This window comes from Serinus canaria, chromosome 4A, assembly GCF_022539315.1.
Source record: "Serinus canaria isolate serCan28SL12 chromosome 4A, serCan2020, whole genome shotgun sequence".
In the NCBI taxonomy this organism is placed as follows: Eukaryota; Metazoa; Chordata; class Aves; order Passeriformes; family Fringillidae; genus Serinus; species Serinus canaria.
Window position 1 is genome coordinate 13557282 of NC_066318.1, and position 26248 is coordinate 13583529.

The 26248-nt window shown below is 40.1% G+C and overlaps 1 long non-coding RNA gene across 1 annotated transcript; it reads left to right on the plus strand.

Annotated features, from left to right (window-relative positions):
* Nucleotides 1–1371: 1371 nt before the first annotated feature.
* LOC127059616 (uncharacterized) lies at nt 1372–25406 on the plus strand. Its single transcript, XR_007777612.1, has 3 exons — nt 1372–1449; nt 9671–9806; nt 23621–25406. It is a non-coding gene; the product is annotated as an uncharacterized LOC127059616 (long non-coding RNA).
* Nucleotides 25407–26248: the final 842 nt, after the last annotated feature.

Genomic DNA, 26248 nt, shown 5'->3' on the forward strand with positions numbered 1-26248 from the left:
TTTATGAAATATTATCCAGGTATGGTATTTAATCTCTTTACAAGAGAGAAAAAACCACAATGCACTTACTCAGCAATTCCATCTGAACTGTGCTGCTGTGATCCGATTTTCTGCCTCTTGATACCACCAAATTATTACTTCAGCAAATCTGTCTGCAGTGCCAACACACACACAGATGAAGTCACAATAGCAGTTCATTTTACACATGCATATGCACAATCCCCCAAATGGTGTTCCTAAGAATAGAGGTTTGAAAGCTCCTTGATAACATGAGTGTGAAAGGGGTTTTTGTACAATCAATACTCACATTCTGCTTGCTGCTTGGTATTGATTGTATCTGCTTCTGCAGGGTATAATGTATATTTAACTGTATAAAATGATTATATTAATTACTGGACCTGTGCTTCCAATAAAATGAAAATTCTGAATTAATAGCTGTATTTTCTTTTTTCTTCTTTTTTTTTTTTTTTTTTTTTTTTTTTTTTTTTTTTTTTTTTTTTTTTTTGATACGTGTAATATCTCAGAGTTAACATCAAAATTCTTCCTGAGTTAGAAGAAATAAATTCAGTCTTCTGGGTAAAACAATCCCTATAGGACTGGGGAAATTCAAGGTTTAAAATTGTGTGCACTGTAAAATATGGCTCACTGCAGAATGATAAAATGCTTAAGAAAAGATAGGTATGATATAAGAGTATGTGAGGGATTGGACATTGCCTAAAAATATGTGCTTGTAATTTTGGTTTAGGTAAATTGTAAAGGTAGGAAAAAATTAGGTGGTTTATAGCTATGTAATAGTGATGTTTGATAATAAGGCATTCATTGCAGGTGGAGATGAGAAGTGTAATGAGCACACCTTTCCCTGATGGATTCCTTTGCAAACCTTGTGGGGAATATGTCAAATCATGGTGTGTTTCCACAGGGCACTGAACATGCAGAAATTCTCTTCACAAAGGAAAGCCTGCATGAGCAGCCACCCTGGTTTCCTACAGCTTGCCCCTGGGACAAAATGTGCTCAAGGAAAGTTTCAGTAAGAAGGCAGATTTGATTCCAGTCCCACATGACAAGGGGATGGGTAAAAAAACTACTTCAGCTTCCTCTGCCCCACACTGGATACCAGTTATTGCCACATCTGTGCCACCTCTGCACTTTCTATGAGGCAGATCAATGGATTGATCCCTGTTAAGAGTAAGCAGGCAAAAAGATCAATTAACACATTGAAAGTAATTTCATAAAATAAATCCATTTGCACCAATAAAGGAGCAATTAAAAACTGGTGGACACTCTCACCCTCTGGGCTTGAAAAAAATAGAGCTGTGCTGATATGAAACAGCATGATTTCAATAAATAACAACTGCCTGTTCTTTTGTTTGCAGTTTAGAAACCCCTTTGGTTCCTGAGAATACAAAAGAAGCCCAAAAGCAAGCAAGATACCTTTATTGTCCTTTTCATGTAAGTAAACAATCAGGAGTGAACAGGGCACTGTCCAGCTTTATTTACCAACTGCTAAGAGTAGAAAATAGCTGTAACTCTCATGAACACCTTTTAACTACAATCAGTTTCATCTTCTGAGGTCTTCATGACAGATAAAGAGCAAATTACTGGTACACATAAACAACTTGAGAAGCAAACAGTCCCATTAAAATATTTTGCCAGTGTTCATAAACCATTGCTTCCCAGAACTCCATCCCTGTCAAATAAATAACTTTTTGTTCCCTATTAAATACAGAGAGCACAGGTTACTATGGTGATCAACAGAACACAGAATAAACTCTGCTTCTTCATAACTGCCACATTCTAGAGGAAAAAATATATCTGAACATCAGCTTGCAGTTTCAAGCTGAATCTCTGAAAAATATTTTGAGAAAACGAAATTATTTTATGACATCCAAGTAACACTGGGTGATGTACCACAAAAATGGAAGTGTTGCAGCAGAGCTCCCCTTCACATAAGTGTGTTTCTAGTCTGAAACATTTCAAAACTCAGGATCACAAGCCTTAGGAATTTTTGTCTATTTATTCTGATCAATGAAACATATAGAACTGTGCTGGAATGCTGTGGGCCACACTGCTGTGCACATACATCTCCATCTGGGTCAGGGACACCCTGGCCTTTGCCTGTTGTGTTCTTTGTGTGCCAGTTGTTTACAACCCCATTTACTCTGTGTTTTATGTTCACAGGCTGAACCATTGACATTGGGCACTGAGCAGGGAGTGCTTTGGTGCCAGTTTTGGAAGCTTTACTCTCTTGATGACTCCCATGTTTTAATTGCACTTGTGTTAGTTGTTGACTTTTCACTACCAAGGCTGAAGAAAGCAATGAAGTAGCATTTGCATCTGCTTTCTTAGTAATCTCTCTTTCATATTTGTTATCAAGAATACATTTTTCAAATACCTGCAATGAATTCCACACCACAAAGTGAAATGCTGTAGTTATTTCTAGTCATCCCCAGGTTTAGTTTAATGAAGCACAGCTTTGATTGATGCAGTCTTACTGCAGTGCAAGTCAGGCCTTTCTGTTGGTCGGCACTGAAATGGTTTAGGAGCAAGGAAGGCAGTCTAGAGCTAACAAAACTGGGTGGACCTTGGGAACAGCTGCTTGCTGCAAGGCTTTAGATTATATGCCATTTGTTTTTACATATTTCAGATTCTTCTAGCCTCAGTACAACATCAGAACTGCAAAATATCCAAGTGAATTCAACAGAAAGATCACCCAGTAGCTTGCATACTGACCTTCAGAACAAAACACTGCCAAATCCCCAAAATCTCCATTCCCATTCACTGAGACCTGAAGAGCAGCATTGAGATGGGCTTCTCTTTTATCCTACTCTATCCCTTCACTCTGCTAAATAGGAGTATCCCTTCCTGCTACCCCTGATATGTTTTTGAGAGGGATAATAACCTACTTTTTAATTGTAGGGCTGCACAAGGGACAGAGTGAAAGTGATTAAAAAAATTGTGGTCCATTGTAAGATGCTTCTAAGCACACTCTGGAGGTTTGAAGCCCTACACAGTTATTATCTAGTTGGGCTCTTGGCATCAGTTTTATTTCTAGTCCCAAGCATTCACTTCCCAGACATTCATGGTAGTGAATTGAAGTCACACAAAACTTGTGCAGCATGAAAATCATCTACAACCTTTACAGCTCAAAAGGACATGCCTGTGGGTTCACAAATACACAAAGCCTTTCCCTCAAAAGGCTTGAAAGCAGGAGATTCAAAGGCTAGTAAAATCCAGAGCCACAGCTTTCATCATTTGGTGATGGCACAGAGGATGTTTCCTCCCAGCTGAATCATGCTCAGCACTCCCTGCTCTCAGATGGGGGAGCTCCCTTTGATACCTGGCAGGGAGCTGCAGACTCTTGCATCTCATATCTGAGCTGGGGAGGGGGAGGGAGAGAGAGACAGCAAAAGAGGTAATATCTTTCACATTTCATATTACTGGAAGCCTTTTCTGGATTTCTTAAGGACTTTGGATATTTTTAAAGCTTTGTCTTTATTTTTTCTTAAAAGCATGCTGTAATGCAAACAAAATTCAACTCAGCAAAACCATCTAATGCTTTAGGTTAAGCCTTAAAAGTCTTATAATTTGTAGAATCTATGAACTCAGGAACTCAGAAGGTAACAAGCATCCCTGCTTTTCTGCATGCATGTGTCACAAAGTAGGTCTTATTTTTTAACCTTTAACTAATTGTGTCACTCTGGTGTCCTTCTCCTAACCCACCACATCTGCCCAGCATGGCTGCCTTTTTTCTTTAAAATGTCATATTAAATATCATCAGCATTTGTAATCTTCTGGACAGAACATTTAAGGTTGAAATAGTTCGTGTCAATATATATAGACACTGGAATGGAGCTTATTCAATAAAAAACTATATGGACAATTGGTGCAGCACCAGCTCTTCTGTAACCCAAATGTCATTCTGCATTATGGCCTGGCTGGTATGACTGCATCACAACTAAGCCATAACTTCTAAAAGTACCACACAATTCAAATTCACCTTGATTTAAAAAAAAAAAAAGTTAAAAAATCCACAAAACTTAGTTGCCCACTGACAGCTTTTAATAAAGTGCCCTATATCCTATGTGTATGTCTAATACCTCTAGATGCCTAATAAATTCTGTGACAGCAGTACAGCCACTCCTGCTAACTGTGGGTTTTGGACTGAAGAAACACCTGGATAATGAGACCTGAAGAATTGCAGAGTCCAAATCTCCTCTTTTGTCTCACAAGCAGCAGCCTTTTATGGGATGGGTATGCCCTGAACTTGTGTAATGCTCTGGCTGTGCCTCCTTAAGCATAATTCTGCATAAATATTTATGCATTCCTATTTTTACCTGGCATGATCATGGAAAGAAGTACAGTGAGGATATGAGCATGCCCACAAATGACTCAGTTTGCATCTCAAAAAACAATCCAGGGATTTTTCCCACATTACTCCAACATTGGTAAAACTTCAAGTAATGAACAACCATTACCTTTACCAAACTGTAGACAGAACACATGCTTAAAACCCTGGGTTAAACTTTACATCCAGTTCTTAGTTTTGCTGCTGTTGTGTTCTCATTGAATTGGAGCAGGAGATTTGTCCTTCCAACTCTGCCACTCTGAACAAATCTGAAATTTCCCAGCTGGACAGGCAGCAGAGGCTGCATGTGAGAATGACAGGATCATGTACAATGCTAAATCAGATGAGAGGGCCATGAACAAAAATCTGGATCAGTTTGACCACACAATCTACAGGGGCTGCTGTTGTTAGTTTTTGCCCTGAATTATGTTCTCCAGCATAAATTATAGGATGATGGAAGCTCCAATTTTACACTGCCAATTTTAGAATACCTAAATTTAAAAAAAAAAGTGAGGGCAAAGCCTGTACCAAAATAAATTACAATTTAACAGTGAAACTAATAATAGATCAATTTAGTTTTAAACATTAATTCATTAAGGATGAATTTCACCATGAGTAAAACATTCTGCAATCATGGTATTTTATATTAAACTCCAGTGAATGCCTCCTTCCTGCTTTGTAGGAACTCCTGTTGATTCAGAAGGAGGAAAAAAAGAAACATGATCTGTCTATGTGGAGAGCTAAATTTAATTAATTGGGAGCTCATTTATTACTGAGCTATAACACTTCTGATAGGTTTGTAGGGAACATTCCAATAAACACTCTATTGCTCTTGAAGCAGGGAGTAATTAGCTCTCAGTTCTGACCAAAATAAAGAAAAGAAGTCCTGGCAGAAGGAGAATCTGAACTTGTGCTTCCAAACACCATCATACACTTAGCACAAACTTTTTAAAAGAAGAGAGGTAAATGGAGTTGGACATTGAGAGCTCCTGAAATGGTGCATTTCTGGGGCTGTTCCCCTGCAGATTCTTGAGCAGAGGGTCTAAGCAGGATGCCCAGAGCTCAGCTGTGCCTGCTGGCAGGGGCTGAGTAGCTCCTGCATGGTCTGTGTAAGTGGGGCCTCGATGCTGGAGCCCCTGGGGACAGGGAAGCAGCCATCCCAACCTCCTCTCCTGTCCTGACTGGCACAGACTGAGATCTCTTTCACTCTGCTTTCCCACATTCCCTGACAATATCTCAGGAGTCACCCCTAGCAGCACAGCAGTGCCAGTTCTAGTGAGTCCTGCCTGATCCTAAAGGCATGTCTTGGACTCTGGGTCCCAAAGTAGTTTCAGCCTTGCTCTGCTCTGTTGTAGGCAAGATGGTAGCATAATATTCAGGATTATTTCTGATGAAGGTTAGGCAGGAGATGATTGGTCTACAATAAAAACTGTGAATTATGTGATATCAAGGAAGGTAATCTATGTGAAGATGTTGATTGTATATTAAATTGTCACATACCTGTCACTGTTTATCCAGGGCCTGTAAGAGCCAGACCAGAGCCTACATAAAAGTGCCTATCCATATAAAAGTAGAGATGGTCTTTCCTTAAAGAGAAAACCAGTAACATTTTAAATTGCTGCTTATATCTCTCCTAGTTTTGACACATTTTCCATTTGGTAAAGAACTAAAGAAGCTCCAAAAGAAGTCCTGACCTGTTTCCTAAGAGCTGTTTTTCTTCAGTACCTGTCTTGGTTTTATGATGTGCTCCATCACTGCAGGACAGCTGGGCACAGCAGTGCCATTCCTCAGCCTGGGCTGGATCAGGCTGCTGTGTGGCACACACTGGGCTGTAGCTCACAGCTCTGACACCCTGACACAGCCCCACAGGGTTTATGGCTTCCAGGACCCTGTCAGAGACGGGGTATTTATGCCCAGAGGAGAGGAAGGGTTGTAGATGAGCAGGTTTCTAATGCATGGCTTTCACTCCCAAGCCCAGTCCTTTTGCATTTAGAGTCTCTGTGTGGAACTGTTCCAGTGAAGGCACCTTCTTTCCCCTGAGGGCAAATGCACGTGTTATAGCAGTACTGGAATTAATGTGAGCAGCTAGAAGGTCAGGAGGGAGCTCTTCACTTCAGAAAGGGAAATATTATTAAACTCCTCCTTGGACAAGTGCTTTGATTTCTTCCCTGGATGTGTGGGAGCTCCCTGATGCCAGGATCCTTCAGAGGCCCTGGTCTCAGTAATGTCACTTAGATGGCACTTTCAAGGCAACTTGAAAGTAACAATTGCTCCTCTGACCGGAGCGTTCAGCCACACTTCCAGGGCTTTGCAGGGTTTTCTGCTTAGAGGAAATATCTGTGCAACACCAGCAGCTCTTTGAAGCAGACCTGCTGTTATTTTCAGAGAACACAGACCTATTTCCCTGAATGCTGAAGGAATCAAACAAGAAGTATTGTCTTTGCTCTCAGATTCTGCCTCTTTATGCTGGCCTGCCAGACTGCAAAGTGCTCTCTTGTATTTGTTTTTTTTTTTTTTTTTCTCAAGTCTGCATTACAGAGAGCTAAAGCTGTGGGTGCCCTGTCTCATTTGCCTGTAGCTTTACAAGCACATTGCCTACCCAATCAGATTATTCTTTGTCTCTGTTAACAGAGGTCAAGTGTGACCCCTGTGAGGCTTTGTTTTGTCAGGAAATCTGCTGACATGTTATTCCACCACCTTTCATCACTGGTGATGGTTTTGCCCCCCTTGTTTCAACTCAAAGCTGTTGTAAGAGTTATTACAAGAAGTGTGCTGGACCACCAGTTACAAACCTGTTGAAAATAAATCCCCAAACTGTGAAATTGAGGAGGTCCAGCATTCTGACCATGCCTGTTTTGCAGACTGACAATATCCTTCAACTGGCAGGATTTTCTTCAAAGACATTCAGTTTCTTCTCACAGTTGTTTGCATTTGTGGACACCCAGACGTTTAGCAACATTTCATCATGAAGAAAAAAATGGAAAAGCCAGCTGGGTCATATCCCTCACATTGAACTTCCTTATCTCTTGATTTTCAGAGTGTGAGAAAATAGTATGTGGTTTGGGTTTTTTTCAGTGAAAAACTGAGGATATTCACATTCTGATCTGACTTTGGTACAGTAATAATCGTGGCAGCTTGAGGCTTTGCTGGATCACTGAAATAATTTTGGAGGCAAACATATTTCTATTAATACACAGGAGCTGGTTTGTGCAGTATTTCTAGGCTATACAGGGTTATAATTACTCTGTGCCCAGCTTCACAGGTTGAAGCAGCACACTCCCCATGCTGGGGGTGGAGTAGAATGTTTTCTAATAGTAAATTTACGTTTGAAGAAGTGCATCAGTTCATGGCAAGGCATAAACAGTTTTGTTAGGAACAAAAGCCTCTTTACACTTGCAGTTTCTGAGCTATTTGAAGTTTGTATCTGCTGCAAAAATCCTCTCAACCTCATTTTCTAATTTATCTGTTTTTTTATATGCAGCTGTGGTAGAAATGTGTCCCTTTTGATAAAAGAGAGAGAAGATGAGCGTGTTTACATCACTGCTGCCCTCCCAACAGGTTGCAGCTGTCTATGGGACAGGTATTTATATGTTTTCCTCTGAGGAACATACTTAAAGCAGCAATAAGTTCCTGTGGTGATCTCAGCTGCTTTCCCAGCTTCTCTAAGGCAGTGGAGCTCTGCTGGGGTCACAGCTCCCTGTCTCCCTCCTGTGTATCTGGGATTTGGACAGACACCATTTGTTACAGTACAACCCAGCCCCCCCAGCACCTAACACTGAATGGACAAGACACAATCCCAATCTGAAGAGGAAATGTTGACTTTTTCTTCAACTCTTTGAGTAAGAAGTACCTGATTTAGCAATAAATCTGCTAACTGGTCTTTTTACTTCACAAGCACTTTAACTGTTAATCACTCTGACCCCAGACTATCCTGAACAGTCTTTGCATGACTGGTAGTGTAGAAGGAATTGATTTGGCATAGGTAGGTAGGTAAGTGTTTTTGGGTTTTTTTGTGGTGGTTATTTTTTTTTTTTTTTTTTTTTTTTTTCCATCAAGAAAACTCAATTTTAGCAGAAGTCTGCCTCTTCCCAGACTGGAAAAGTTCTGGGCAAACTCGAAGCTGATGAGATTTGCTTTGAACTCAGAGGTCTATTGGACCCCATCTGATGAAACAAACTGAACAGCAGAACCAGGGGGTGGCTGTAAATAGCTCAGAAATCTTTACACCTGCCAGAGGCGATTGGCTGGAAATGCCACTTTCCAATTTTTTTCCAATTCTCACTTAATTTCCCCTGAAAACTCAGTGCAGTTGTACTTTAACTCCTTTCCAGTGTTGAGATTGTGAAATTAATGGGAAATTGTGCATTCTGGACACAAGAAAGTTGTGCACTAAATACTCTCACACTCTCCAGGTTTTGAGGTCTTTCTCCACCCTTTTCCTTCCCAGGAATGTCCTACCATGGCTCCTTCTCCTCAGGCTACCAAGCCACTGCCCAGGCTTGGCCACGTCCAGGGCTCCTCTGAGTGGGCTGGTCTCTGTTTGGGTCCTCCCAGCTCGGAGCTGGGCTCCCTCTGCCCTGCCCTTTCTGTACCTCTGGATTTCCAGAGGTGGGGTTTAGTGCTGGCAGCTGTTTCTTCCATAGCTCATCCATTGACAGGAAATGCAGGGAGCCAGATGCCAGCGTTTCCATGTGATTTAGGATGCATGCCAGAGGAATATTTTCCTTCTGTAGCCGGCAGAGTGGAAGAGAGAGGTAGGATTAGTATTCTTGACCTGCACTAGTGTAGAGATGGAAAAATTCTTCACAAAATTGAAGGGATGGGATTTAGTGGACAGTGGAGGGTCTATCTTAATTAATCTCTTTGCCAATTAAAAGATGGAAGTTCTAATTATGATGACCCCAAAGCAATTATTCAGACTTGTGCATTTACATTAATTAGACTACCAAAGCATTAAGAGTAAGATTATGACTTGCAGATGGCAAAAAGTCAATTTTCCATGTTGAAGGACCTCACTACCTAATTTGCAATGAGGGGAGATGCCCCAGTTCTTCCACCATTCCTACCCCACCAGGTATTTTGTCTCTCAGGATGTCAGGTCTAAAACACAATTAAGAGGAGATGTTTGTGTTGAGGTGCTGTGGCACAAACTTCTTCCAGATGATGGGGAAGATTGATGTAGAAATATTCATTTGTTGTGTGAAGTAGAAATCTTCTCCAAGGAGACAGCTTCTTTCCACTCCCACTTAAATATTCACTAATGCAATCAATTATGATTTCACTGCTGATATTTAGGACATGCATTTGTGGTGTTTTCTTTCCTAGAGCAGATTATTTGATCCAGTTTCAGCCCAGGCCCTTGCCTCCTTTGGAGCCTCTACCAAACTACCCTGCTGTGGGGAAGGAGTCAGCTTCATCCCTCACATTCCCAAAGTTCACTGACAAAAATAATCAGCACCAGGTAATTCCACATCATTTTCATCAGGAATTTTAAAATATTATGCTACTTTTATGTGGATGAATGTTTCTAAACTGTCAAACACCTTCAAAATCTTTCAAAGTGTTTGGATTTGGTGTCTATAATTGAGAGTGACATTGTGTGATGCAGCATAGGCAAACCATATGCTTTTAAAAGTTTTTTACCTGTCAAATTTATATTTCATCTGCTACAATGCTCTCTGTGTCTTAGCAAAAAGACAGTCAAAACAATCTCTACCTGAATTATTTTGGGAATGGAAAAATATTGTAAATAATAACATTTTCTACAGAACCACCTGAGACAACACCATCTGACATTCAACCAGTTTTAAAGAATGTATTATTGTTCTTGCAAAAAGAACTGGATAAAAATCAGGAAGGACTTGGAGCTCTGGGTAGGTCCACCAGAATTTTTGCAGTTGTGAATGCCCAGTTGATACCTGGGAAGGAAGTGAGTAAGGAATCACAGAGACATTTCCCCTTAAAAAAGTGAAATTTACCTTAGCTGCAGGCTCCACACAAATACCCATCTGCCCTTGTTTCATACATCTCTTAAAGTCTCTGCTATTTATTTATTTTCTTCTAAAATTTTCATCAATTAACACAAAAAATGCCCATTTTTCATCTTCTAGTCACTCCAAAAACTAACATACATTTTCTTTTCTGTTTCTGTTCCTGACCTAAAAAGTTGTTTTGGAATAAGGTAAAATAAAAATAAATGGAGATTGGAGCAGACTTACTGGTCAATCTTTGTGTAGTTCACTATAAACTGTTCTGAAAACCAAAATGTAAATCTGTTCACATTCCAAATGTCAAAATTTGACTATGTTCAAGGTAGTATTAGACTGGGGGTATTATACCAACAGCAGAGCAGGAGGAGAAGATAATATTTTAGCTGGAGAATGCCTGGGAGGATATGGACTGTAGGATCTCTTTTGACCCAAGTAGCAGAATAAATATTTAATGGTTTTGGGATATTCTGATTCAGCAGGGGAAAAAAAAGCAGCAGAACTGTTGCATTTCTGCTTATTTATTAAAAATGTACAAAATTCCATCCTTTTGAGCAGATAATCCAGAGGGGTTGATTTTTCTGTTTACAGCTCCAAACTTTATGCAGCTGCCACATTGACTCCAAAACCTTCTTCTTTAGTGTGCTGTCAAGGTGAAACCCAGGTGCTGCTCAGGCAGGACAAAACAGCAGCTGCCTCACTCTGCCACCCACACAGACACATTGCTGCACAGCCTGCCCCAAAACACTGCAGTACCCCCAAAACATCCCAAAACACAGAATACTGGATTTCTCTGTGATCACCTACAGTTGTCTTTGGCTGTGGAAAGGACCTTAAATGAAAATTATACCCAAACATTTTGAAAGATTTAATCCAACCTGTAGACATAACCAAGAGCAGGAGGAGGGAATTTCCTATGGAAGCCACTAAGTTATTTGCCAAAAACAAAAGCCATAATTAAATTTACTTCTAAAAAGTTACTTTGTCAGTTGGATACCAAATTCAGTCTGAATTCATTGGAGTGTGAAGAAAATTGATTTTAGGACTGATTTATCTGTATATTTTAACCAACCATCTTTAACTGAGGCATCTCTTCTGACATCTCCATAATGTGTGAGTGTGTGCATAAGTGTAAATACAAACTAGGCTTCTTTTTGAGTCTAGACAGTGAATAAAAGTTCTCTGTCATGAAATTCTCAGTTGCATAATGGAAAATTCCACAAAGAGCTGGGATTTGCTCTCCAGAAATATCCCACACTCTATTGGTAGACACTTAACCCAATTTCAAAGATAATTTTTCAGGTTTTTTATCCCATACTTTTCTAAGATACATAAATATCTTTGGTTTTTCCCTCCTGCCTCTGATTGTAAAGTTCTGGTGCTTCATTCAACTTCCCACCCTCTTTTCCTGGAGCTGATGCTTCCACCCTGGGCATCTATGAGTAATGCCAAACAGAGAATTACCAGGGTTGCATAATACAGGGACAAGCTATTTCACAGTTGAATAGATCTAAGCTCTCCAGGCAAGAAGATAATAGAAGTTATGGCTGTGAAGTGACTGAGTTCCTCCTTGGGGGGCAAAAAATCTATCTTTACCCAAAGGTGAAGTAAAATATAGCAAATCATGGCAGAATGCAATTGTATATATAATCATCTTGTGAAATTTTAACTCCTAGTGATGAAAGGAGAGGAAGAGAGAAAAAGAGAGAGAGGATAAATTAGGTTTACTAGATCATCTATTATTTGACCTGCTATGCTGATCTTCTAAGACGTGAAAAATCACATTTTTAGTAATTCACTATAAAAAGAATATTGCCTTTATCTCATTGACAACTTACTTACCAAAATTGAGGCACAGACACTCATTTTATAGCCTGGAATACCTTAGATCACCTTGAAACCTGGTGAAAAAATGTACCAGTACATTACTTCACAGTCTGCATTCTTAGGCTGCCAGTGGCCTTTTGAAAAAGGTGCATTAGAACACTGCATCCTGCACAGGGAATCCTCTGGCTGTAAAGCAGGAGTACAAAATATAATCACAGCCAGGAGACTGATAACAAGCCAGGAGTCAGACTAAAGGCTTGGCACAACTGTGACTTCCATTTCAAAGAGGTTAGGGAGCCACTAGGGGCTTTGTCTTGACTGGAGACAGTTGCCTTAAACAGAGTTCCTTGACCAAGGGTAAGACACCCCCAAGCCTGGCCTTGCAGCCTCCTGGACAGAACTTACCTGTTCTTCATGTCCCAGTGACCAGTGCCAAGGTGCCTTCAATGTTCTGTCCCACCAAGCCAGCCATGGGGTCTGACCCAGACTGCTTGCTTGCCCAGATGACATCTCATATTGTGGCATTTCCAGCTTTGCATTAAAACAAAAAGAAGGAAATATTGGACACACTCCTTTCCCCCCTCCCTAGCCCCCCAGGGCTTGTTTTTAGCAAGCAAAAAGCATCCAAACCTGTGTGTTCCACTCATAGCTAATCATCATAACAGGAACTCCAGGGCATTTGGCATTTTTCTTGGAGCTTGCAGCACTTAAGTACCATTTACATCTCTGGTCTTTCATACTCCAGCTCCCAAACAACCACTCACCACGGAGCTATTCCATTAGTGTCACGCTGGGAATGGAATCTGTTGCTGGGTTTTGCAACTTGGATTTGTAGCAGAGCCTGGGAGCTACTCTCACTTTCAGGATCAGGGTTCCCCTGCAGCTGGAAGAGAGGTGGGTGGGATGCAGTCCAGCACTTCCCTGCCCGTGCAGTTAAATTGTGACTCAGTCAGTGTTTCCTCCTTCTCCTTGCTTGCATAAGGTGTAATTCACACCTGCTCATTAAATAGCTCACTCCCTGTCATGGGTGCATAAAAGGAATTATCCAGCTCTTTTCTTCTTTGACCTGCCTCCTCTCTGAACCCATGATGGGCTCAGTGACACCACACCTGAGCAGCAGCCAAGGGAAAGGCATTTTGTCTGCCATAAATACCTGTTTGTTCAGCCAAATATGTGATAACAACACAAAATTAATATCAAGTGGCTGAAATCATCATCATCTGAATCTTTCTCTGTTCTAATTTGAGGGTGAAGATGCACTTTGCAAACTCTCAATGTAGAGATGGGCAGGATTGATAACTGTGTCAGCCCTAAAGTGCTCTCCTTCCATTTGAGACCTCATCTGGCATTTTCAGAGACTTTAGTGAAGTGCTAAATTCTAATCTCAGATCAAAAGGGTCAGTCAAATCAAACCCAGATTTCAGACTTATTTTGCAATTTTAAGAGTGGAAGGTGTTGCATTGTTCTGTGCATTTATTGCTCTGTGGTCAATCTCAGAGGAGAAAGACAAACTTACATCTTTTAATTAGTACCCAGTCATTTAACATTCACAGATCAGCAGTGATCTCCATTCCCTTTGACCACTGAATCATACAGATGATGTTTTTCGGACTTTGTAATTTTTATCTCATTTTCAGTAGAATCTCTTTTCTTTTCTCCCTCCCAACCTCCAGGGGTGTGGTAATTAACTGGAAAAGGAATGACTCTGGAAGGCAGGGGCTGGCTGTTCAGGAAGGGCAGGATGCAGCTCCTGTGGGAACAGGGGGAACAGTGGGGCCATGGGACTCTGGTGCAGGCAGGAGAGATGAACTGGCTGCTGCTAACAGGAGGGAGGAACAGATGCTCACTGAAACACTTTGTGCTGTGCTGATGGCCTGAGTAAGATGCAACAACGTCTTCAACACTTTTCTTTTTCTACCATGCACCTCATTTGCTCTTATTCACACACCAGAAAAGTGCAGCAGAAGTGCCAGGACCAAAGGAAAAGCAGCAGCCCTACAGGTTTTCTTTAGCTGCATTGTTTCCCAAGGATTGTGCACTTTCTGGTGAGCAGCAGAGCCAGCTGCCTGCCATCAGGAGTGGCTTCCAGAATAGGAGACAAGTCAGAAATCCTCAGTCATATCAGATAACATTCTGCAAGAGCTTGGCTGACCTTATGCCAGAGGAAGGTGTAATTCCAGGGTTAGTGTTAGCAGAATGTTGCCCAGAGTAAATCAGAAGGCAGCCTATCCTTATTAATGATAATGGGTAAAGACATGTCTAGAGGTTATGTCCAGTTTAGCTGGAGTGAGGTGAGCCCAGCCCCAGGTGGGTCTCAGAGAAGAGCTGCTCTGAGACCCACCTCCCATCCACTCCCCTTTCACTGCCTGCCCAAGTGGGACTAAAAAGCTGTGAAATCCAAAATGCAGCTCTATATAACCTCTTTACCTTACTGGAAATCATTATACAGAATAAAAGCAAGGTTGAGTTGGGTCCAAATTAACAAAGAAAGCATTGTCAAAATATATTCTGCATTAATAAGGACAGAGAAAGAAAAAAGGACTTTTTGTTAGTTCCTATTTATTTAATGATAACATAAAATGTAAGCTGGCTATTTCGTGTGTCAGAAAGTAATCGTGCATGAACAATTTTTGCTCTTGTTAGAATTTTACCTTGTGGCTAGATTCTGTTTGAGATTATTTCAAGGAATACTTTTATCATGTTCAGGCTTTTCAAAGGTTTGCTCACTTAATGAACAAGTGAGAGAAGAAGGGGACTTTGTTTATCTAAAGTAACCTTCCAAGGAAATCAGGGTTCTACACAGAACATTTAAGGCTGTGTAGGCCTTTTCAGTGACTGTGATGGCATCCCATTCTTCCCAGCAATCTGCTGGGAGAGCTCCCATACTCCTGAAAGGCATTTCTGTCTCACAGACCCTTCCATTATTAGTTTTCAAGTCAGTTCATGCAGTTATAGAAATGCTGCTACCCTTTACATACTGCAGAGAATGGGCTGGAGTGGCCCAGCCCTGTTACATGGACTATCAAACAGGACAGCATGAGAAGTCTGGTCTTGAGGGTTCTTTGGAGTCATCCTCAGCTCAGCCAGGCTGTGACCCAATAGTGGTGGTTTCTAACAGTTTCTGTTGAATTGGTATTGTTATTTTCACACATCTGTTGGACATTGTGCTTGCTCCTCCATTCTGAAAAGATGGATTATATAGGGAAAGGTGATACAACTTAAAAGAAATGAAAACCATCAATTTAAATTTTCACCAAAATTACTTGTATCTTTTGCAAGCCACTTATAAAAGCCAAGAAATGGAGTTCATATGAAAATGTAAGCAAGGAATAAACTTTCTATAGCAGGTTCCAATGTTTTTTGTAGTTGAAAGTGGAGAGTAAAGGAACTGAGGAGCTATAGAGGAAGGGATGCTGTGGATTTCCATGAGTACTGCTGCTGGATGCAGCACAAGTCCCTGCCTTTCCCTTTTCTCTACCCACATCTCAATGAATCTTTAGGCTGCCATTAATTTTTTTTAAACCAGGAGAATCAACTGTAATTTCTGTTTCAGCTCAACTTCAGCCTCTGCCAAGGGGAAACAGGAATAGAACAAATCCTTTCCATTCTAATATAAAATATATATCATGAAAATAGAACTGCTAACATATCAAAAACCTTGCTCTGTCAACATATTCTCACACCTTGTGCCAACTGACATCACATCTGACAAAAGCCAACTAGTAAAGGCTTTAGAAGCCCCTCTGAATGATAATTCTCACAAAACTCCAGTAACATGGTACAAAATAAACCAAAACAGAGTTCAGGTGAACAGGGCATGTACCACCAATATATTTTTTTCATGTGGCTGTAGAAATCCTCTGGAGCTGGCCATTGGGGACATTTCTCTCAGCCATTTGGAGCATTTCTCAGGGGACATATCATTCCAGCTTTTTAGCTGCTATTTTCCTACAAGACCCAAGAAATTGCTCTGAGGTGTTTCCTTTCCCACAGGCAAATGAAAAGTTAATATTTCATATGAAGATGAGCACGGTCCTCTGATGCAGCTTAATATATTTTTTACCATTTAAATGTCATTGCATTACCAGCACAATGGGTCAAATTTGCCCAAGGGTATTTATGTTGACAAAGTGATAGGAGAGCTAGGACAGGCTCAGAACAAGGCAAATATGCTGAACATATTTACCTTGGGAAAGGCTTCTCCAGAGGAGCTGAACACAGCCAGAGCTTCCTTTAACATTTCAATGTCTAATCAAGGTAAGCAAGTGCTGAGGCAGATATGAATTGTATGACACATATTTAGTGTGGGGACAAGGAAAAGCCAAATTTGCTGCATCTGAGCCTGGCTGACTACACAAGTAACCCTCTTTCTCTCTGTGCTCCTGGCCTGCCAATGCAGACAGCTGCATTTCTGCACCTTCTATATTTGCATCCATTCAGGCCAGGGGAAGCAAGTGAATGAGACACCAAAAAAAACTCACAGAGGAAGTGAAAATACAAAAGATCAGCACAAAATATTATCTGTCTTCCAGAACCACACCTTAAAAACCCCTGAGGCTTTCTGGAGTGAGTAGATAGGTGGTGACAAGGAGGTTTGGGGCCATAATTGCCATGGAAAACAGAGGTGGCCTCTTGGCCCTTTGAGTGATAAATGACTGGAAGTGATGAGAAAGGCTCAGATCAGCCCCTTTTGGCCCTGTGGTTTTAATATTGTGACTCCAGACCCAAGTAACCAAGTGGAGCAAAACTTGGTATAACTCAGGCTGGCTGAATCTGGACACAGCTCTTCTTCAGTCTCTAAAATGCATTGCTGTCTTCTGCTGTCAAGAGACAGCTTTTGTGTCTGCTGCTGCTAGAGTCAATTGCCCTTCAGCCTCACTCAGCACACCCAAGGCTGCACACTTTCCAGGTGAGAAAAGGGTGAAAGAAGGAGCTGTTCTTGCTCTGCTTGCTCATTAGAACATAACAGATGTGCTGGGGAGCTGCATCATCAGCTGCCTCATGAAACGTGCTGCAGTCAGGCAGAGCAGATGTAAAATGCCATCTTGTTCAGCTGGGACAGTGTAAACTGGATGTTCACACACTTTGCTGAAGGTCTGTGAATATGCAAGGGGCAAAGCTACAGTACATTCTTCCTGAAATCTTTAATCTGCACACTTACACTATTTGGGGTCTACAGAGGGCAAACTAGATCTGGGTGGAGACTGAAATTAACCATCTCACCAAATTCAGGTTTCTCTCTGGCTGACTCTTTCTAATCTAGCCCCTGTGAGAGGATTGTACCTTATTATGACTTTAAAGCCTGATTTTTTTCAGCAGGGCTGTGTGTTTTAAATGAGATTTTATTTCATGTCAGGGAATTTCATTATTTGATAGCCACAGAAAAAAAAAAAGTGTAAAAATTGTTTTTGGGCTGAACGGACATGGCTTTAAAGTAACCACTGCACCTTTTTCCTCAGTAATGTAATTGTATAAATGTGGATTGGTAGATACATACAATTGAGTTGTGGAGGTGGGAAAAACAATGTTCTTGCCTAGGGGAAATAAATGTGGTATAAACACTTTCCTCATGAATACACCTATTCCTGTCATATTTGTCCTTTAAATGCATGCATTCTTTAGAAACTTCAGTAAATGCTACACTTCAGTTGTCTGAGGGAAATATTAACTGCTTAGTATTCTATTTGTATTTTGAAATCTGGAGAGAAGGGAGTGCTGTGTTAGTACACTGGTATTTAAAAACCATTTTACAAGCAGCTTGTCATTCAAGCTAAACAATAAACATTAAAAAAAACCCAAATAAAACGTTTACATTTTAGTTTTATAATTCATAACCAGATGGGTATGCAGGGGAGGAAGAATAAAATTTCTAGCTGGACAATGAAATGTCTGAGGAGCCCTGGACATTTGTGGCCAAGAGCAATTTTTGTGCCCTGTTGCAAATGCTGATGGTTTGATGGCAGCCACAGTCCTGCCCTGTGGCCTCATGAGTGGTCCTGGTGCAGCAGCCAGATGTGGGGGAAGCATCCAGCCTCTCCCCATTAACTGCCCAGATAATGAGGGTAAGATGTTCTGTTTGTCTAAACCAGTTCTTGCTCTGTGGCAGTGGGAATAAGGCAGCTCAGCCTCAGAGGAGCTGAGAGGCAGGAGAGGATCTCAGAGGAATGTCTATGTACTTAACTAGATGAATAGTGAGTCAGTGGGGCATGGGAAAACAGCTGTCACATTTATCTTCCTCACACTAGCAACTGAGAGTCATTACCAGGATCTAATACACCAAAGGATGCTCTCAACAGAGATCATCCTCATTTATTTGTCTACACATAACTTAAAATGTTGCTTTGTGGTATAAGTTACTGGCACAGAAGGAAGAGTTTGGGCTATAATTATTTTAGGGACTATTTAAGTGGGGGAGATTAAAGCTGATCTATTCTTTTCCCGTATCCTCTCTCTCATTGTACCATGGGGAACCTGTTTTTGTGAGCCAATCATCATTTTTCTTAAACATATAGAGAAATTATAAAGGATAATTATATCTCAGGGGCACCTTAATTGTCCCAATTACTTGGCCAGTTTTGACAGCCAGATCTGATGAAGAGACATCTGTAGGCATAAGACAACATTTTCTGTGGTACTCGGACAATACTTGTGGTACAGCAATAAAAATCAAAGTATCTGTGGTTAAAAAGATACTATATGCAAAATCAAACTGGAGGAGAAAAAGAGCTTTGGTGAATTATAGGAAATTCTTTGTCCAGTCAGATTCCTGCTTGAGATATCCAGCATTAGCACTAAATCAATTACAATTAAGTGCACATAACTAAAATTGGCAAATTCAATTTCCTCAGAGTTTCATTATAGCTCAGCTGCAGTAATGATCAATGGAATTATGCCACCTCCTACAAGACCTTCCAGGTGTAGTCAGTATCTAATATTTTTATTTCTTTTTTTATTTTTTTAATAAATTTAAAAAAATATATATTTGTCCTGGATCAATGATGAGGTTACTTTCTCTGGTATAATTGGCAATATAAAACCCCTGGCATCATATTGGGGTGCACAGATGCTAAAGAGCCTTTTCAGGGCTTTTTAGGCATAATGGGCATGTTTTGGTTAAAGGATGGAAGCCAAATATTTGAACTCATAGGAATAATGGTAGTTTAATTAAAAAAAAAATTAAAAAATGATGAAAGTGCAGAAACTTCCACTCTCTGTGACTTCTAAAATTCAAACAATTATGCTCTTCCCTTGGAAGGCTTTGGTGCTAGCATGATTTCAAGAACAAGGTTAATGTTGAGCACAGCCTTATACCCTGTTTTGTAGAGGTGCTTTCTTGAGATGAGATCATGGTAAAAGGTAGAAAAGTAAACAGAAACCTCTTTTTCTGTCTGAAATTCACCCAGTCTGAAATACACCCACAACAAGGTTTTGCATCTTTTCCAAATGAGCAAAATGTTGTTCTCATCATTAAACTGGAAGCTGCACAAAGGTAACTGGATCAGATAAAAAACCAAAGCTCTTTCACAAGGTTATTCCTTGGGGTAATCAGGGAGCAGGCAACCATAAATTAAAGCAAAACTTTATTCCCTGCTTCCTGAATCTCCAAATCAGTTATTTTCAAAAAATAATCTTTTAACAAGGAAGGTAGAGGAGAAGCTAGTAAAAATACATGTAAAATGCAAATATTTTATATAGCTTTCTAAGATAGAAAAACTGAGATTTTTCAGCTCAGAGTTTTCAGTAAAAAATAGAAAGAAAAAACCCCAATCAGGTTATATTAGATGAAAAATAAGGAGTGGTTTTCAGAGACTGAAATCATGAGGGAAATATCTATGCCCACTTGGAATGCAGCACAAGACACATCTCCATGATGAACACTTGCACTAGGCATAATCCACAGCCCCTGTCCCTGATAAAAATGTATTCATCCTGTGAACTAAACATGGTAATACAGTCAAAAGCTCAGTACTGAACCCTCCTTGCCCGTGCCCACATCATCTGTCACACTGAGACCCACTGGCAGGTTGGCTCTTGAAGAAAAGAGCATTTTAATGCAAAACCTTCTATGACTGTAAGACACTCTAAGCAACCTGTGGGGGGGCTGTCCAATCCTTTTCTATCAAATCTGTTTTACTGGAACAAAAGTTATTTAAAGCAAGAAACATAACAATCAGCTCCAGGGTCCAGCTCACCTCTGTTTACTGCTCTGATTCCGGAGATTAGCCTCCATTTCCTACAGAGAGATCAGCAATCAAAGCTAAATTACATTTTCATTGGATAAATCATTTACAAGTAGTCTGAGATTCTGGTCTGAAAGCTTCAGCCTGACTAAAAATGCTCTTCTCTCATTTCAAGTGTATTCAAGTGGGATCTGTGTGTAAACTGGCCCTACCACCTAGAAATTCCAGGCCATTGGAAACCATCACAAACAGATGCAAAACATGTTATCAGCCAGAGCTGTGACTGAATGTAATCCTTAGGGAGGATGACATATTTCATAATTTCTTTGGACTTTCATGGCTACTACATGGGAGACTGTATCACAAAAAAAAAAAAAACAAAAAAAAACAGGATTGAAGTAGTTAGGAATGCAAAGATGTCAAATAGTCTTTATCCCACATGCCTGATATAGCTAAACCTCACTGTGTGTATATGACACACCAACAGGAGGAACAAACTGGAAAATTCACAGGCAGAGCTTGAGAGCCACAATTCATAGAATCATAGACTATGAGGTTGGAAAGGGACCTGAATTCATCTGTTTGTGACACATATATGCTTTGAGAGCCAAAGGTTAGTCATTATTTTGCAAATAAAAGGAAAATGAGGCCCTCATGCCTACAAGGCTCAAGCACCTTTCATGGTTTGTGCTAACTTAGTTTAGCATCAAGGCTACTGTCACCTAGAGGTGCAAACAGTACATTGTGCCCAAACCAATTTAGTAGCTTTAATCTTATTTCCTGTGTGTCATTAGGGTTCATGTCCACCATACTCTTGGTGGAGGACAACAGATCAAAGGGAGAACATAAGTGCTTGTGCCAGGGCACAAATCCATCCATTGTAACTTTTTTCCCAAGACTGAAACCTACACTCTTTAAATCCTGTAGATGTCAGCCAAGCATGCACTTTCTAGAGGATGAAATAATAGTGCCCAGACACTAATTCTGCTCTCCTGGTTGCTCAGTTTGCTTCCTTCTTGGCATTCTAAGATCTCCAAGTACAATATTTCTTTTCCAACATAAAAATTTCCTGCCAACAAATATAAATAACAAGTGCCCCTGGACTCTACCACAACTATGGAAGTAGCAGAAAGCACCTGGACTCCTGCTCCTCCATTTGTGCCCTTCTCCCCAACACCCTGTGCCATCAGGAGTGGCTCAAGGAGCTCTGCATAGCTCGCCCTGGCACCTCCCTGGGCATTGCCTCTGCCAGCACGTTTGGCTGGAGCTGGCACTGGCTGCCTGCTGCAGGAAGCCCCTGGAAATGGGCAGCTCGTGCTAATGAGCTCAGTGCTGCTGTCCCCCAGGGGAGCTGGGTCTGATGGGAGTCTGCTGAACACTTCAGAGACTGAGCAGCCCAGCCTCAAGTGCTCAGCTACCCTGGGCCATCAGTTTTCTAATTCACATTAGCTAGCACTTAATGCCAATGACAGTGATTTAAGTATCAACTCCCACACACAGATAGTATTTAATTTTTGGTGGTACCCAGGATGTGTCAGATAGTAGGTGGCATAATTAATTCTCTATTAAATTGATGAGAACGTTGCTGCTTTCATTGATATGTAGTAGAGTACAATTGATCAAGTATCCCTATTAAAGTCTGCCAACAGGACTGAAAATCCCAAAGATAATTTCAGTGTAATGCTTGCCTTGCACAGGCAAAGTACACACAGAAATTTCATAGCCTACCTGATTTTTAATCACTGTGAGCAAAATTAATCCATCTCCAGGGAGTCTAAAAGAAATGTCATCCAGTCAAGTTACAAAAGGGCTTAAATAGGACTGATCAATAAGGCTGGATTTCACCCCAGGCTGCTGAGATTTCCTGTACATCTGTAGAAGTCAAAAAAGCCATGCAAGTGTCAAATGGCCAGTTTTCAGTATGTGCTTTAACATGTGCTGTGGATGTCTGAATAGATTACTGAAGGCAAATGATGCTGAGTCCAGGAAAAAAACCCTGCTATAGTTTATTAAGCAAAACTTTATACTCCATGATATCCACTGTTAATTTAAAGTCAATCCAATTTCTCCATCATGTTTATCAGAAATTTGAAGTTCAGCTATTCCAAGAGTAAATAAAGGCTGCCCCTTCTGTCACTGCCTAAAAAGCAGTGGAGGAAGGATGATTCTCTCCCATTTACACCCAGAAAATTTAGACTGCACCTTTGTAATATTTTGGGGATATTGAATGTGGCTGAGCTGCTGTCTTGCTCATGGTGTGTTTGATCACATGAAGATGTTGTCTTTTGCTTTTCTAAGTTGACAGTCTTAGAACATGAATCCCATTGAGCATAATAGTGGACTGAAAACTATGGAATCAACTAGGTAAAAAGTGTTGAAGGAAAACAATTCATTAATAAGACTCTTGAGATTTAATGCCCATATGGGCCTGTAGACTTCTTTCAGAATAAATACTTTGATGAGCTGGTCATGTCTGTTCTCTATTTTAATGTCTTTATATTTACTTCTGTCATTGAAATTCAATTGTTTTCTCCTGGGCTTGCAGGAGTTCTGATACCCTGAAAATTACACAATCCCCAGGGAACTTTCTTTACTTCTACTTTTGCATATGAATAGCTTGAGGGAGAATGTCTTTCCTTCTAAGCCATTACCTTAAGTTTTGAGATCTGCTCATTCAGCTGGGTGCACTTTTTGGTCTCTCCTACAGGAGTATTATCACTCTTTATCTGCCTTTTGATCTTCAGTTGAGCAGGGAAAGCTACTCCAGAAATGCTCCACAGATTTGGGGAGTAGACTACTGGTGACTGGGCAGTATTGGATAAATGTTTTTTGCCTTCTATTTTAGCAAAACATTTTACTGTGAGCAGCCAAGCCCAGAGAGTTTCTTCCCTGAAAATATGTGCGTTATGCCAAAGCAGTAGATTACACAGAAATTACTCAGTGACTCAAATTCTGTCTCATCAGATATAATACCGAGAGATGAAGTGAATTGAACTGCAGGTTACAAAGCAGAAGTGATAAAATAATTGAAAAAAACACTATGTACAAATTAAATGTAAATTGTCTGATACATTAAATCTTTCTCTCACCAGTCACTGCTCTGCTTTCTTGCAGATAGAGAAAAATACATGCCAATGTAATAAAGGTCAGCCTTTTCCAATCAAAAATAAACATTACTTCAAAAAATGCTTATTTTCTAATTGTCTCTTTGCCATGTTGTTTGAAAGGGCAAATGTTTTTTCTCTCTTACTGCTAAATCTCATTTTTCTCTTGCTTTGCAGACAAATGAGGATAACATCCACGTTGTTACTGGGATATGAAAGTCAACACAACCTGATACAAAATGGTGATGATAATGAAAGACCAGGTGACATTTCAGGCTGACATTTCAGGCCAGCGTTTTAGTGATGTTTATGAAAATGTTAGCTTAAGAATCTGTTGAACAAGGATTTTGCAGAATTGGGCCTGAGTCTGGGACTGTTTATAGTGGATTTAACCAAGAATATCTCACCTTAGTTTCTAGAGTAAATCATCAAGATGAGTTCCTAGACAGCCTTTCTCAGACTGTGTTTTACAGCTCTTTAGTGGTCAGAAATGAGTCCCAAAATCCACACTGCCTTAGACTTACTGGGAACAGCCCTGTCCTCCAACACTGGCCTCAGAAATTTAAATTAGTTCTCCTCCCTCTGCCCCAGCTGAGCAGAGCTGCTGCCAGGAATGAAAAGTGCAGGTGCTGCAAGGGTTATGAGAGTGGGAAGAAGGGAGAGGAAAAGGGAGTTGTGATAAGAGACTGGAGCCCTGCCCTCCTATTCAGGAAATACTGCTGCAAAGAAATGAAAATACTTTAGTTTTTGCTGCATTAGTGCAAGGATTAATTGAAAATGTCCCAGGTACAACTGCTATTACATTGCAAAAAAGCAGAATAACACTGGGACCTGAGATCAGAAATGAAAGAGAACAATATCTTGCATCACCCTCTATGCACTCAGCCACTGAACCACCATGGAACAAACCTGGCTGCCCTGATTCAGCTACAGGAAAATTTTGACCATGTGGTTTAACCCCAAATAAGCAGCACAAAGCTGCCCACTGATTCTCCTCCCAGCAGGATGAAGGAAAGAATTGGGAGGGTAAAAGTGAGAAAACCTGTGGGTTGAGATGAGAACATTTTAATAATTGAAATAAAATATTGTAAGAATTAATAATAAAAATAAAAATTGCATGTAAAAAGAATTTTTTTTATTAAAGGGAGAGAAATTAAACCCAACAAGTGATGCACAGTGCCATTGTTCATGACCAATGGGCTTATTTTCAGAATCAGAGCTCAGGAAAATGCTGAGGATAACTATAAAGAGACTATATGAATAATCTTTTATAGTCAGCTGTATTTTTCTTTTTTTTTCCCCACAGTATTTCCAAAGTGACTCTCTGTAGGTTCCAGATAGCTAAGTCTGAAGAGAAAGCACTCCCAATGTCACCCCCACCCTCTCTAGTCTACTTTTATTACAATTGAAGTATAAATCACACAAGTTAATCTTCCACAAAAGCCACTATTGTTTTACATTTACTTCTATTTTTTATTCTGAAATTGCAGAGATTTTGTTTTCTCATTTATCATCAGAGATGTTGTTGAAATGTGGGAAGTGACAGAACAGGGTGAATGTAGGAAGGAGCAAAACCCCAATCTTTTGGCTGGCTCATATTAGTCACTACAATCTGGTATTTTTCCTGCAACACATACATGGAAGAGAGGGCACAATTTCCCAAAGTGTTAAATATCCTGCTCCATGCTGCATACAAAATATTTGTTGGCAATTGTGGTGAAAGAAATGATAGCCATGGAGAGGTGCCATTGGATAATTGCAATCATTTATATTACCATGGTATAAATACAGTGTTTCAACCTTCAATTTTAAAATAATTTAAATTAGAATATGAAAATATTTCAATTACAAATTGAGTTAAAAAAACCCTCAAAACCAATAAATGGAAACTTCAATTTTGTTTTTGAGAAAAAAATATTTATGGAGGGAATCCTTCCAAAGGATTGTTCCCATAGTTTTTGGATCAGACACTGGAAAATTCATAAATAAAACAATGTTGTTCTTCAACTAGAAGCACTGTGTTGTAAGATTGAAGTTGTCACTAAGTCTATTTCTCATGCTTTATGTAACTAGCATTTATTTCAGACAATGGTTTTTACTTGTGTGTTTTCAGGAGACTGCATACCTGCCCCCTGCCCATACCCTGAATGATTACATTACAGAATTAATTAATTAATAATTAATAAAAGCCTTAGGTTCCTAACTGCTGTTCAAATGTTTTTGTAAAGGTTCTCTGAGACATACTGTTAAACTGTAGGAGGAAATATTTACCTGTCAAATGGCCATTTCCAAACAACAAACCACTTCCTCTTGCATATTTTATATAAAGGAGTTAAAAAATAACACAGAGTCTGCACCACAGCATGTTCATGTCTGTCAAAATTACTCCTTCCAAATTAAGGAATTAATTGGTGCAAGGCCCACTCTCTGCACTCTGTGGGTGTTACAGCATTCCAGTCCCACCTCACAGTTTGTTTGTTTTGTGAAACATGGGAACTTTTTACTTTGTCTTCTCTCAGACAGAATTGCTACATGCATGAAGCAGAAGAGATGAATTTGTCAGGATTATTACCGTAACAAGATAAGAGTTCCTCAGAAGGGAATTTTCTTTCCCAGATGTATAAATATTTCAGCGTGATTGAGGTTGGAAATTAGGGTCATCTTGCCCAATCCCCTATTTACACCACCTAAAATTAACTCTGTTGTTTTTAAAAGGAACAGATTCTTTTTGTGCTCTGATTTAAGATGCTATAAAAGTTTATATCTTGTCAGATTTATATTCAGGAGACAAAAACTCCTTTTAAA